The sequence below is a fragment of the Equus caballus genome, chromosome 8 (genome assembly GCF_041296265.1).
Source record: "Equus caballus isolate H_3958 breed thoroughbred chromosome 8, TB-T2T, whole genome shotgun sequence".
NCBI classification, from domain to species: domain Eukaryota; kingdom Metazoa; phylum Chordata; class Mammalia; order Perissodactyla; family Equidae; genus Equus; species Equus caballus.
The window spans coordinates 61,294,878-61,309,415 of record NC_091691.1 but is presented as its reverse complement, the minus strand read 5'-3'; the positions used below and the strand labels follow the sequence as shown (position 1 = coordinate 61,309,415).

The window sequence follows — 14,538 nt, the reverse complement described above, 5'->3', positions numbered from 1 at the left end:
CCTGCGATTGGTTTCACTTTCGCTTCCGCCCGGGCTCGGAGCATGTGGGGCGTCGCCTCTCTCGCCGGGCAGAGCGGTCCCAGGCCGCAGCCTCCCGCCGGAGGCCACACCCGTACCTGGCTCCCGGAGGCGGCCGCCGCTCCGCCCCGCCCCCAGCCCTATTCTTCGCCTCGGGCCTCCCTTTCCCCCGCTTTTCGGCTCCGTTTTCCGCTCTCTCGCTGAATCCCCAGTGCGCTCAGCCGTCTCGCTCCCCGCGCAGCCCACCCTTGTGCGCGGCTCCCTGCCTCTCCCCACGCCGCCCTCGCCCCGAACCGCCACTCGGCTTTCGTGGACGCTCACTTAGGAGCCCCGGAGCAGACCAGCTGACGAGCTGCTTCCCTGGCGCGTGTTGGTAGAGAGGTGGCCCTGCGCCGTCCTCGGGCTTCCTGTCCGGCGCTGCTGCCTTCGCATCCGAGGCCAGGAGCGGAGTGGCGGGCGGAGTGCGCAGTGCTCATCGGCCCGAAGCGGGGCCGGGCTCGAGGCTCATGGTGCACCAGGATCCCACCGCCCCCTCCAGCAGCTCTCCCCTGGCATTGCGCTGCCAGCCGCCTACAGCCTGCCGGGCAGGTCACCGATCACAGTAGGGCTGTGAGCGCTGGGCCGAGGACTGGGAAGAGGGCGGGGCGGGGAGCGCGGCCTCCATGGCAACCGGCGCGTGTAGCCTTCAGAGGTTTGTGACGTCAACAGGTGCTTGCCGACCTGTACCCCCAGCCTCCCTACAGCGGGGACCCCATTTCTCCCCGCTCCTATCAAATATATTGAGTTTTGACTTGTCAGAATGTTTTGATCATGTCAAGATGTGTTAAGAAGCAAGTAATACCCGTTATGGGATTTTAATCCTTTGGGGAAGAAAAATTAAAAATAAGCTCCCTTGAGAGGGTTTCAACTTTTCGCCCTTAACACACTGTGGCTGATGAGTTATAGTCGCAGATGCAGTCTTCACCAACGCTTTTGTTTTGTTTTTTGATAGCTTTGAAGAAAAGTGAGTTAGAAGCATGGATTTAAGCATTTCAACAACGTTATTGACTAAACGTTTCTGTTATTTTTTAATAGGCGCTAATATAGCCACACAATTGTTCAGTCTAGAAGATGGGGCAACAACCACATGAAAGGAGCTAAGGAAAATCTGGAACATCATAAAGCATACTCAATTAGCTTTCAGAAAAGAAAAAAGGTTTCATTACCATGCTTTGTTAAAGCTCTCCACCGTGGTCTAAATGAATCATAAGTAGAAGCCATTGAAGGGACTAGTTAATTCAATTCGGTCATTGTCTACATTGTCCTTGGCACTGTGTTAGATGCTATGCAGATGTCATAAACTTTGCTCTCAACTAGTTTGCAGTCTTGGATGTCTATCAAAATGAAAGAACAAAACGTTATATTTGCCAACGTATTAAATATGTCATCAACAGTGACTATAAAAAGGATAGGAAATGGAATGACTGGATTTGTAAGAACTTAGAAAAAACCTTCTGGAGGGAGCAGAGCTTAAGGTGCATCTTAAAATGATGATTCCTAGAATAATACTGAATTATTTGTCCAATGAACAGCTAATTTCCTCCAACAAACTACAACATTTTGTATTTTTTCCCTTTCTGCCCTAGCAAGAACAGTGAAAGCAGAGGTGGAAAGCTAATTTTAGCTTCAGATTTCATGGAAGGAGGAAGAGCATTTGATGGGAGGGGCATCTATTAGCAGTAGTCCAGGTGCTTTTCAAATTCACTTGTAAAATGATTCTTGGGGGCCAGTCCTGTGATATAGTGGCTAAGTTCAGGTGTGCTCCACTTCTGCTGCCTGGATTCGTGGGTGCAGATCCAAGCACAGATCTACACCACTCATCAGCCATGCTGTGGCAGCAACCCACATAAAAGAGAAAAAGATGGGCACAGATGTTAAACTCAGGGCTAATCTTCCTCAAGCAAAGAAAGAGGAAGATTAACAACAGACGTTAGCTCAGGGCGAAGCTTCCTCAGCAAAAAATAGATTCTTGGATTCCAAATTTCACCTTTTTGATAACATATTTCCAATGATATTTCCCTCATCTTGACCACTTTAGGGAGGGTATTTTCTACATAGTACAGTGTTGCCCTTTGCTCATTGGGAATCTTTATCCAGAACATTAATTTTGTGACTTTAATTTTATTTGCGTCATTCTTTCTCTGTAATGGCAGCCTTACTCATGCCCTAATTCAAACATGTTTGACATGTTTGTGTTACTTCCTCATATGTTCTAAGAAGTCATTTGGCATACATGTAAGCATATAATTGGCAGTATGTGGAAATCCATCAAAAATGTGGGTATAAAGAAAATGTAGTTACCTTCTAAGAGTTAAGCTTAGAAAAATAAGCCATAATTGCCAAAAGAAACAATCTTCTGTCTTGGCAGCATTTCATATGAAAAACTACTTGATATTTTTATGGCAGTGTCACAGATTTACTCAAAATACATTCAGCTGTGTAAATAAAATGTCCTCAGCCTTTGGGCAGTAGGGGAAAACCCTAAAAGTTAGATCAATTTAATAAACTTAGTCCATTGCGATAATTTAAACAGTTCCTTTAAGTTTAGGTTAAAATACTCAGTCTCTTAAGGTTCCATCTCTCTCTGCTCCCCTCAAAATGACGTCTGGAGTCTAGGAGAGAGGATGATGGGTAGCTGACGTGAACCTGAGACACTGCTGGGGAATCTTGGTCCTGAGACCTGCAAGGTCTCTTGAATTCTTGCTGGACTTTCCTGTAGCAAGGCTCATTTTGGCTGCTCTCTGAGATGCAACGAGTCCTGGGCATTCTGCTGCTGGGACCTGGTGGTGAAGCCTACTCTGGCCTATCTCAGCTGGGTCAGGGTCCTTCAGTGTGCTCTGGTTGGTTCATCCTCACTAACACTGTAGAACCCTCTGAATCTCTGCCACAATCATCTTCTCAACAGAGGCAGACCCCAATACTCTCAACACAGCTACTGTCCGTGGCATCCTTTGGGGCCCTCCTCTCTCTCACTCTGAGAGGAGACTTCCTTCTAAACATTCTTTGTGACTGAATTTGGATGAATTGCTGACCCCATGGTTGGTTCTGCACAGCTTATAAGGCAATATGCTTTCAGCTCCCCAACCCTCAGCAGTTCCTTCAGTCTAACACACTTTTCACCTACTCTGTCTCTTTTCCAACCACAATCCCTTGGACGAGAAAGAATGGACCTTTACCCTTGCCAGTACTCCTGATTGGACCGTCCCATATGCAAAACTCTTCAGTCAAGTCCACTAAGCCAGTTAATTAACATTCTAAAGGCGGAGATAAATGAATCCAGAAAATTAATTTCTTTATTGACAAAGCCTAGCTTTTGTCTTGCTACAAAGCCTCAAAAGCCTGTTTTTCTAGTAAAAGAGGTTGCCTTTGAAGAAGTGAACTGGGAAGCTGGGGGATGGAATGAGAGCAAGGCTCCTGTGTCACTGCCTACCCTTTGGTATCTTTTTAAATTGGTACCGTGTGCAGTGTTGACCTTCAGCAGGTTTGCACCAGTACAACTCTACTAGTCCTTTTCAGCCTTGCCCATTCTGATTGGTCAGCAGTCTGTCCTGAATGGCCAGTGCTCATTTGGTTCCAGTTGTTAAATATTTTCAACATTATTCTTGACTATCTACATAAATAACCTATTCTCTGAAGGTATATCATTTAATTATTTAAGCCTGTTTTGGAAATACACTTTTTTTGAAAAAATGAGCAAGATTCTTTACCTTCCTGTTAAATTAATCCTAATTTCTTCTTTTCCCCACCTCGCCCCAGCACACAACACAAACACACACAGGCAGATGGATGCCTTAGGCTGTAGGAAGAAGTCAGGGGAATAAAAATGTGAAAGAGAAACCATAACAGGCACCATGTTCCTATCAGCAAACATTCATAAACCCTACTCACATCCCCACTCTAAGAAATCATGGTTTTTGTTCAGGTATCTCTTTTTTTTCCCAGTTATGTCCTTCAGGACGCAACACTCATTGCCACCTCAAGGGGAAGAACCATGATTGAGATTACCCAATCTGGATGTGCCATTTCCTCTTGCCAGTGGTTTAGGCATGGGCATGTGACTCCTCCATTGTGACCAAGAAGGTGTGAAGGGAATTCTTTTGAGGGACTTCAGCAAGTGCTTTCTTTGCTGATTAAAAAACAAACAAATCGGGGCCAGCGCCGTGGCTGAGTGGTTAAGTTCTTGTGCTCCACTTCAGCGGCCCAGGATTTCACTGGTTCAGATCCTGGGCCCGGACATGGCACCACTAATCAGGCTGTGCTGAGGTGGCGCCCCACATAGCACAACCAGAGGCACTCTCAACTAGAATATACAACTATGTAACTGGGGGCCTTTAGAGAGAAGAAGAAGGAAAAAAAGAAAAAAGAAAAACAGACAAATAGGAATAAACAATTCCATGCTACATTCTGATGTTTTCTTGTCTATCTTTGCTGCATGGAACTCTGCAACCATCATGAAACCATGAAAAGAACAAGCCAGTGGATAGCCAATGTGCTGAAGATGGCAGAGCTGAAAGATGGAAGGAATGTAGGTCCTTGATGTAAGTGAGCCATTCAGTTAATCTAACCACCCTGAAACTGCCCTACCTCCTATCTGTTAAGCCCATCTGGTTTCAGCCCTTCCCATTTGGCTCTTCTGTTATCTGTAGCTGAAAGTATCTGAGCTAGGCATTTGCTCATTGACTATCAGATCCATTCTCCCACCTGTCCCCTGTTCTGCTCTGTGTTGCTGGAGCTGACCCTTACAAACTTGCCCCATTTTCCCTTGCCAACTGACTTCTGGCTATATTCAGCCAATGGGAGGCACTGATAAGAGACTGGAAAAAAGAAGCCAAGGTATTACTCCCTCTCTCTCTGCTTTTTGCTATGCTTCATTTCTTCCATGGTTTCAGCTTCTGGGAGACCGCCCTTATCCTCTAGGGTCCCAGTTCCTGCTGGAAAGTCCCTGCCTTTTCTCAGTGGCTTCTGTGTTTGCCTCCCTGTCACGTTTGTTCTTTCAGCACTCCTGACATGTTTGTAATTAATTTTCCATATTAAATATCCTCTTTTAAACTACGTATTGAGAGCTCTCTTTCCTTGTTGAACCCTGACGCATTTTGCCAACTGAATCAACACTTTAGGAGGAGAGGGGAAAGCAAAGGAGAAAGAAACACTGCAAGAGTGGTTCCTCTTCCCAAAAGAGAAGAAACTGAGTTACTTGTCGTTGTAAGTTTAAATTCTCTCCTCACGACTCTGCAAATTAGCACAAATGGAAAGTCAAATGGGAGATTAAGTTAAATATAAAAAGTAAAGGAATTTACTCTTTTTTAGTCCACTCCAGTTTGTGACAGTTAAATTTCAACTCCTTCATAAATGTCATTATAATATGCATTTTCATGCTGTTTACATAGCATTTAATTTCCTATCAGCGGTATTTTGTGTTCTTTTGTACAGCTGTCATTTTTAACAATACTCCTATTAGTAGTCCCAGTGGCCCTATTTATGCTGTAGAATCAGGCCTCCGTGTTACAGTTGATTAGAATAGAGGTGTATATAGTCCCAACTGTGCAAGTTACACTCTCTCCCAAGAATGTGGAATTGAGATCCCTATTCTTGTCAGTCTCTTAAGTGCCTAAACTTGGCAGGTATATTAACAGGAGCTGTGGGGCAGGCATCTTCTTCCTTGCCCAAGTAGAGAAAGCCAATCAGTACAGAGAGAGCAAACCAACAATGAAACAGACATTCTGAATGCAGCTAAAGATGTTTCACCAAATAAACTATGGTGTCCTAAAAGGCAGCCACAGATTAGACCAGAAATGGCAATAGATTTCAACAAATTAACTCACATTCCAACTTTTCTTTATTATTTTTTTTAATCTTTAAGAGAAAGATGTAAATTTGAAGCTAAAAGATCTCTCTCTTCTCCTTTCTCCCTCCTCCTTTTTTCTTTTCTTATTTCACGCATTTATTGACATCCTCTGGGCATTGTTCTGTCTTGGACGCATAGCCAGGGCAAAGGCTCCTATAACAAGATTAGCTCCAGTATAACAGCGGAGGCAAAAGCCTGACACCAGTTTTAAAAAGCAAACAAAGCCTAAGTGTCAGAGAAATCAAAGAACCTCCAGCAGAAGTACACCGTCCTTTCTATACATAAAGTGCAATTATTCCAGGCATTCCCCCTCAATATACATATGCGTTTACTGGTTCCTCAAAGGGAGTCTATCCAAACTCCCTTCCAGCTTTGCTTCTAGAGGCAGTGTCATGAGAGCACTAGTTTTTGAGTCCAATATCTCCAAATAATTTACTTCTTCCTTTGGTTGAGTCTTAATCTGCTCCAGTTTTAGCATCATGATCCTGCAACCTTAGACTAAATCATAAATGTAATCCCTATCAACTACCTTTTATGTACCACAACGCAGAGCAAATACAGTCGTGTGTCACTTAACAATGGGGATACTTTCTAAGAAATGCATCATTAGATGATTTCATTGTTGTGCGAACATCAGAATGTTCTTACACAAACCTAGATGGTATACCCTGCTACACACCTGGGCTATGTGGTACTAATCTTATGGGACCACCGTCATATATGTCATTCATCGTTGAGTGAAACATCGCTATGCAGCGCATGACCGTACAACTACCATGAAAACTTCTGTTTAGAGCATGGAGAAAGGAGAAGAAATCACAGGATATGTACCATATGCTGCTGGACAGAGTTAATGAAGCAAAGCAGAGAACCACTGAGTCTCATGGGCATCGTTTGATTGACTTGGCCGTGGTGAGAATTCTATTGTCAGATAATCTGGCTCTCTGATATTGCCTGCTAAGATCATTTCTATTGCCAAGAGAACACCTAAAAGGAGATTAGAATAGACAACTATGTTTGGGGATGGGGGTGGAGGGTGGGGCAAGGGATATTTGTAATTCATTTTTTATTTAAGGTATTGGGGTACAAAAGGGGCCTGAGGCCCACTAAGGATTAGGACATTCTGCCCCCTTGATTTTAATGAACCACAGGCCTGTTACACATATTTAGGTTTTTGCTGGTGCTACAATTCTAGTAAAACCTTAGTCTAATGAAACCTGTCTATCACTTTCATTTTAGGGTAACTTCCTAAAAGTAAACACCAAAAACTTTGTCTGATCAGCAAGGCTGCTAAGTTAAAGAGCCAAGGCTGAGCCATACTTACGTTTTCTGTTTGTTAGCAGTAACAATGGGGACAACACATCCCCAGTGCAGTCTGTTTGACAAACTTTGTCTCAGGGCAGTGCAGATGAAGAAACTGGCTGGGCTGGCAGAGAATTCTTCTCCTTATCTTCTAGAATCTCACCCTGCCGCCAAACTGAATTCCAGTCCAGTGTACTTTGCAATGGCAGTGTCATCCCGTTTGTGAAGAAGGGAGCCAGTGTGAGGCACTGTGGTATGGCTCAGGGAGTCAGGATACCCAAATCCTCCATTAATTGCTCCCCATTCCAGTTGCCAGGATCTCCTGCTTTCTCAGGCAGCATTTTAATCTTGTACACAGAAAGGGAAGTGAATCAGAGAGCTTGACTTCTGCATTTCAGTCCAGCAAATGATTACTTTTGTGGGGGATCAGAATTTGCCACCCCAAAGTGTGTCTCTTTGGCCTGATTATTTTTAAGAATAAAAGACTCTGAAGGAAACTTTGACCTTCTCCCTAACTGCCTCAAAGGGTTTAAGATAGAAGACCTGTCTCCAGGGCAGGCCATCACCGTGGTAACTCTGGGTACTGGTAGACAGGGCTGGTTCTTCTTTTTCCCCGTTTTTTTTTGAAAGATTTTATTTATGTTTTATTTTTCCTTTTTCTCCTCAAAGCCCTCCAGTACATAGTTGTATAGTTTAGTTGTGGGTCCTTCTAGTTGTGGCACGTGGGACACCACCTCAGCATGGCTTGACAAATGGTGCTAAGTCACTGCCCGGGATCCAAACTGGCGAAACCCTGGGCTGCTGAGCGAATTTAATCATTCAGCCATGGGGCCGGCCCCTGGGATGGTCCTTCTAAGTCGATTTTTATCACAGTTCTGTCTTTCAGCTCCCATTGTCTATAGATGGCCCAGCAAACACTTGTTTATCATACATTTGCTTTTCCATCTCCATATAAATTGTTTTCCTCCTCTTCAAAGTCCCAAACCACTACCCCCAACATCCTCCTTTGTCTTTAGCTGAAGATGGTATTTAAGGGGGTGGCTTCAGCCCTTTTGTTGAGTTACTCAGTTTTCCTGGGTTTTACCCATGTATGTTATGTTATTAAACTTTGTTTTATTTTGTCCTGTTATTCTGTCTCATGTCAATTTATTTATTTTTTTAAAGGGATTGTTTTTCTTCCCAAATCCCCCCAGCACATAGTTGTATATTTTAGTTGTGGATCCTTCTAGTTGTTGTATGTGGGACACCACCTCAACATGGCCTAATGAGCGGTGCCATGTCCGTGCCCAGGATTCGAACCAGTGAAATCCTGGGCTGCCGAAGCAGAGTGCATGAACTTAACTACTTGGCCACAGGGCCAGCCCGTCTCATGTCAATTTAATTCTTAGAGCAGCCAGAGGGACCTAGAGGGTAGAGGAATAGTTCTTCCTCCCCCACACTTTCTTGATTTGGACCTTAGCATTTTTGGTTCCCAATTCTTCTTTTTCTCTACCCACATCCAGGAAAATCTTGATGGCAGCTTGCACATTTCTTGTTGTACCTAATTGAAGATATCAACATAATCTGAACTATCAGTCTGAGTCCAATCAGGAGAGAAAAATCACACAGTAATTTGAACAAAAAAGTTTAATATAAAAAATTTTTACCTCTAATAAGGGATTGGCATAAGAAGTAAAGAATACAGGGTTGAACGCTTGCTTTGGCAGCACATACACTAAATTTGGAACGGTACAGAGAAGATTAGCATGACCTCTGCACAAGGATGACATGCAAATTTGTGAAGCATTCCATATTAAAAAAGAAGAAGAAGAATGTAGGATTGAGAGAGACTCCCCCAAAAAGGGCCCTCCCACCACCACCACCACTAGGCCTGAGATTCACACCTTGCTGCAGAGAGCCCAGCTGTGGTTCACTGGATGGCAGAGAAGTCTCTAGGGGGCCATACTGGTGAAACTTGGGACTCTATCCTCTAGGGTGCCAAGGAAAGCTGTTCACAGAAAAGTGTCTCCTAGAGGCATTCTGCTACAAAACTGTTGAGGGGGACCTTGGAGGAAGATGCTGTCTGCTAGGTGCTGCTGGCCACATGCACTGCAGAAGCTGGGACTGGCCCTGTGTGCTATAATAGGAAACAAGCACACCAGAACTAGAAAACAAAGCCCTGTTCCTGCCATAGTTTCTCTCTAGTGCCCTCTATTAGCAAAACTTATTGTGCCAGCTGACAAAGGAAAAATATCTAAGGGCCCAGATTTATTTTCACATAGCAGGCAAAGAAATGAGTAAATTTGGAGCTGAGAATTACTAGATTGGTAACTGGCATACTGACCCACTGACATTTTCCTACTAAGTCCTCTAAAGCTTCACCCTCCATGGCCTTTTGCCCAGAGCCTAAGGGACTAAAGGAATTAACCCAGGCAATTGCTTCACACCTACATACAAAATCTTAAGTTTCTCACCCACAATGCAGGAATCTTTACTGTCCCACCTCCCCCACCTACAGCTTAGCTAGTTCTGCATTTTCTCTGATGATCTGAAATAAGGATCCCGTTTCTAGTACTTATTTCTGTATCACTTAAAACTCTCAGGTTGTACATTACAGAACCCAACTTGAACTAGGTAAGGGGGGAAATGCATTTTAAAGATGTAGAAATATTGCATGTGTCGACAAAAATAATCTATAACCAATCTATAAATGAAAATTTGGGAGAGTTTATTCTGAGCTAAAATCTGAGGACCATGGCCCAGGGCCTTTCTTCCCAAAGGAAGAAAGGGCACCAAAGAAGTGAGGTATGGAGAGTGGTTATATACCCCCAAAGAGGATGCTTTACATATGATTGAAATGTCCCTCCCACAATAGTCACAAGATTGCCCTGTGGCACAGCGCTTGATGGACACGGCAGGTAGTGGGTCTGCTATCTCGGTGGGCGCAGCAGGAAGCAAGTCTGTTGTCTTGAGCTGGGTAGTCACAGGTGAGCTCAGCAATCAGTTCCTAGCCTAAGGAAAGATGCTTAATCCTTAAGGAAATGCCAACATTGGGAGGAGGAGGGAGGTTGCACCTTTATCTCAAGGGCCTTTGTTCTTGCCATAGGGAATATCTAAAGCAGATAATACAATGCATGCTCAACGGCCATGGTCAGGCCCTTTTGGAAGAACAAGGTCGGGCCGAATTAGGTTTACACCAAATGGTTTCCTCATATACTCCAATATATCCTGTGCTTGCCATTTATATTTGTCACATGGAACTCATATTAGTCAAGATTCTTTCCATTCCATGTGATACAAATTCAAGTTAAAATGGCTTAAGCAAAAACAGAATTCTCTAGTTCATACAATTCCAGTGGTAAGGCTGAGATAACGCATGTTCGAAACCAGAGCCTCAGAAGGTATCAAGATTTAGTTTCTCACTTTCTCCTGGCTCTGCTCTCCTTGGACTGACTTTAGCCTCAGGCAAACTCTTCCTCTCATGGTGGTCTGCAAATGCTAACTTATTTGAGTTTAGGATATTCAGTGTGAAAAACACAACAACAGGACCAACAATAAAAATAAGAACTGCCTTCTCCTAGGAGTTGCAGCAAAACTCCTGTAATTAAGTGATACCAGCCCAAACTGGTGACTCAAATCAATAAATATCTAAGAGAATGTACAATGGGGAAACAAAGAAGCAAACAAAGCTGTGTGCTTTAAGCTTCATCAGAAGTCTGGAGAGAGACCAGTGGATGGAAAAAATAGCATTAGGGAGGAGAGTTGTTTGGTCTCTATATTTAAATACTTTATTTTTGAAACCACAAGGGCTTTGCCAGTGAGATACTTCTTTCCTAAATTTCATGGACAATTATAATTTCCTAAATTGGGTGGAATAGAACTATATATACAACATAGTATTTGGTTTACCCACAGACCAATTTTGTTTGTTTGTTTGTTTATTGTGGTAAAAAAAAAAGTAACATAAAATTTACCATTTTAACCTTTTTTTTCTTTGGTGAGGAAGATTGGCCCTAAGCTAACATCTGTTGCCAATCTTCCTCTTTTTGCCTGAGGAAGATTGTCACTGAGCTAACATCAGTGTCAGTCTTCCTCCATTTTTGTATGTGGGATGCCACCACAGCATGGCTTGATGAGTGCTAGGTCCGTGCCCAGGAACTGAACCAGCAAACCCTGGGCTGTTGAAGCGGAGAATGCGAACTTAATTAACCAGTATGCCATCAGGCCAGGCCCCGTTTTAACCATTTTTAAGTTTACAGTACAGTAATGTTAACTATTTCACCTTGTTATGCAACAAGTCTCTAGAACTTTTTCATCTTATAAAACTGAAGTTCCACATCCATTGAATAATAACTCCAGTCTTCCTCTTCCCTCTGGCCCCTGGCAGCCACCCTTCTATTTTCTGTTTCTAAGAGCATGACTACTTTATTAGCATTTTTTTATTAGAAAGCTATTGTTTCTCTCTTTAAGGTAGTTTTAAAACCAGCATGCCTCAAAGCTGAAATTTCTGAAGAAGACACCCTTGAAATACTGTCAAAGGAGAATATGATTTTAAATATAAGACTTTGATCTTCTTGCATACATTATTAAGAATGTTGTCAAAGGGACAAGGTGAAACACACAGAGGTATATCAAAATATAGTGGATATAAGAACTTCATTTTATCTGATTACCTGGGCTAGCCAATTTTACTTGGTTACCTAGGTTAATTCCATAGCAAATTACTACATTGTATAATCTGGAACAAATTAAACTCAGCAAGTATATTGTATAATGCATAGTTGTCCTTCAAAATTAGCATCATAACTCTAATGTTACTGAATGAAGGCAGAACAATACTGCTTCTCCTATGGGAGCTGCACCACTGCACTGAATCTCTGCTTTAGAACTCTGTCCAGGAGAGAAGCCATCTAGTACTTTGGCTCACTTGACAGCTGTATCTCTAAAGAGAAGAGATGCATCTGGCTTGAAGACCTTATTCATTAAGAACATCTTATCTGTGCTTCTCAAACTACAATTTATTCACTAATTTATTCATCAGATATTTATTGAGTGCCTGTAGATGCATGGCACTGTGCTAAATTCTGGGGGAACAATGACGAGCAAATCCAGACATAGTGCTGCTCTCTTGATTACGATTTTCCCTTCCCATGTAGACTTTATTAGTGAGAAAAGAATATGCTGTGGAGCTAACATCAGTATTCTAATCCACTCATCAGTCATTCAATTTCCGTTCAACAAGTATATTATGGACTAAATGTTTGTGTCCTACCCCCTCCCCACTACCACCAAATTTATGTTGAAACTCTAATCCCCATTGTGATGGTATTTGGAGATGGGGACTTTGGGAGGTAATTAGGGTTAGGTGAGGTCATGAGGGTGGTTGCCCTCTTGATGGGATTAGTGCCCTTATGAGAAGCACCACAGAGCTTACTCTCTCTCTCTCTGCCAGGTGAGGACACAGTGAGAAGGGGCTATCTGCCAGCCAGAAAGAAAGTCCTCGCCAGAAACTGAACCCTGACAGACCTTGAGGTTGCAGCCAGCCTCCAGAACTGCAGAAAATAAATTTCTGTTGTTTAAGCCCCCCAGTCTGCGGTATTTTGTTATGACAGCTCTAGCAGACCAAGACCCACGTACTGAGTTTCCAGTGAGGCCCAGTGAATGTAAAGACAAACCCCAATCCTTGCCCTCAAGGACTCCCAGTCTCATGAGTACCAGACATATAAACAAAAAAATAGAACGTGGTAACTGTAGCAATGAAAGTGTGGTCTAGGGACAGTGGTGATACAAGACAGTGTGCTTGACTCCACTTGGATGGCTCAAAGAAGTCTCTTCAGAGAAATCATGAAATTTATTTGAGGCTGAGCAAAAAGTACGCAGAGTCACAGAGGCATGAAACAATATTATGCATGGAGGGGTCAGAGGACTAGGACATCAATAAAATATTTCCCAAGAACTTGAAAATAGTGAACAGGATTGCTCTCTGGGAGCTAAAACTAACCATGGATGCCAGAGTTTAAATATGATAGTTTAGATATAAAATTCTTCCAGGCTGACTTGACAGTAAACTTAACGGTGTATTAACATATTTAATGACAGGGTCAATCAAAAAAAGGCCACATTTTAATCATTTTTGAACTCTAGTTTACTCCTCCCCTTCCTTTTTTTTGTTATTATGAATGGTTGCAATAAATATCCTGCATATAGATTCCATTTAGGGTAGACGGCCAGGAAATATTTCTAGAAGTAGAGAAGCACATGGTGATATACAAATACCAGGAGATCAAAGTAATTTGGAATTCTGGAGAATAGTTGCCTGGAGAATAGCCAGAATCCACAGGTGACCTGGGTGAGCAATAAGTTTGGGGGTTGTTTGTAATTGCAGCATGACCCAATCTATCTTGCCCAATCTCTCCCTGTGGTTCACCTTCATTGGACCTCTCATACGGCTGCTTTGGGCAATGATTAACCTTAATCAAGATCCATGCGTGGCTGCCTCTGAAACCTGCAGGATTAAAATACCAGATGATTTCCCAATAACAAGATATAAACTTAAACTTAAATACATAAAATATATAAAAACTTTAATATTTAAATACTCTTAATAAATAAAACATAAATATTTCTCAGACGTAGGTGTCCCTCTATAAAATTTTGTCTTATTTACTTCAATAAAGATAGCCTAGGTGATAAAGGTAAGTCTTCCCAACCCATCTTGGGTCCCCTCTATCTTTTAGGATATCATTTAGCAAACAGGGTCATCAGAGGTCAAGTCCGTAATGCCTGTGTTCTGCCCTGTACCTCCTGTGAAAAAAATCAAAAAAACTTTCATATGTTTGAGCATATTCTGAACTCAGGTACACATGACTGCTACAGACACCTAAAACTTAGTATGTATTTAGCAGAGAAGAGGATATACAGAGTTCATCTACATCTTCTTTATTAAATTCCAAGGAAGTACCTTGGAAGTAGAACCAAAAATAACTCTATGGTGCTTGGCCTAAATCTACCTTGGCCTAAATCAGGGTTTCTAAACTTCAGCACTATTGACATATGGGGCAGGGTAATTCTTTATTGTGAGCGGCTGTCTTGTGCATAATAGAATGTTGAGCAGCATCCCTGGCCTCTACTCACTTCCCTGGCCAATAGCATACCCCAGTTATGGCAAAGAAAAATGTCTCTAGACATTGTCAAATGTCTCTTGAGATGCAACACTGCCTCTAGTTGAGAACTAATGGCCTAAATGAAGGTATATTTTTGTGACAGATATTGCTGAATGATGACAATTTTAAAAGCATATTAAGTTTGTGTAAAAAATTATCAAGATCAATATACAAGAATAGACACAGTAGATA

General features: G+C 42.5%; 1 protein-coding gene and 1 non-coding gene across 5 annotated transcripts in view; one reads left to right on the top strand and one right to left on the bottom strand.

Moving 5' to 3' along the window:
• RNF138 (ring finger protein 138) overlaps positions 1 to 689 on the bottom strand; it is a 46,899-nt gene extending 46,210 nt beyond the window's left edge. For 2 of the 4 annotated variants that reach the window (XR_011441470.1, XR_002809901.2), the window contains exon 1: positions 340 to 680. The gene's annotated coding sequence lies outside the window, so the exon portion shown is untranslated. Of the gene's footprint in view, positions 1 to 339 lie in introns of all 4 variants that reach the window. The other 2 variants (XR_002809903.2, XM_023647614.2) reach the window with 2 other exon arrangements.
• Positions 690 to 8,898: 8,209 nt separating this feature from the next.
• LOC111774844 (U6 spliceosomal RNA) lies at positions 8,899 to 9,001 on the top strand. Its single transcript, XR_002810147.1, has one exon. It is a non-coding gene; the product is annotated as a U6 spliceosomal RNA (small nuclear RNA).
• The last annotated feature ends 5,537 nt before the right edge of the window (positions 9,002 to 14,538 follow it).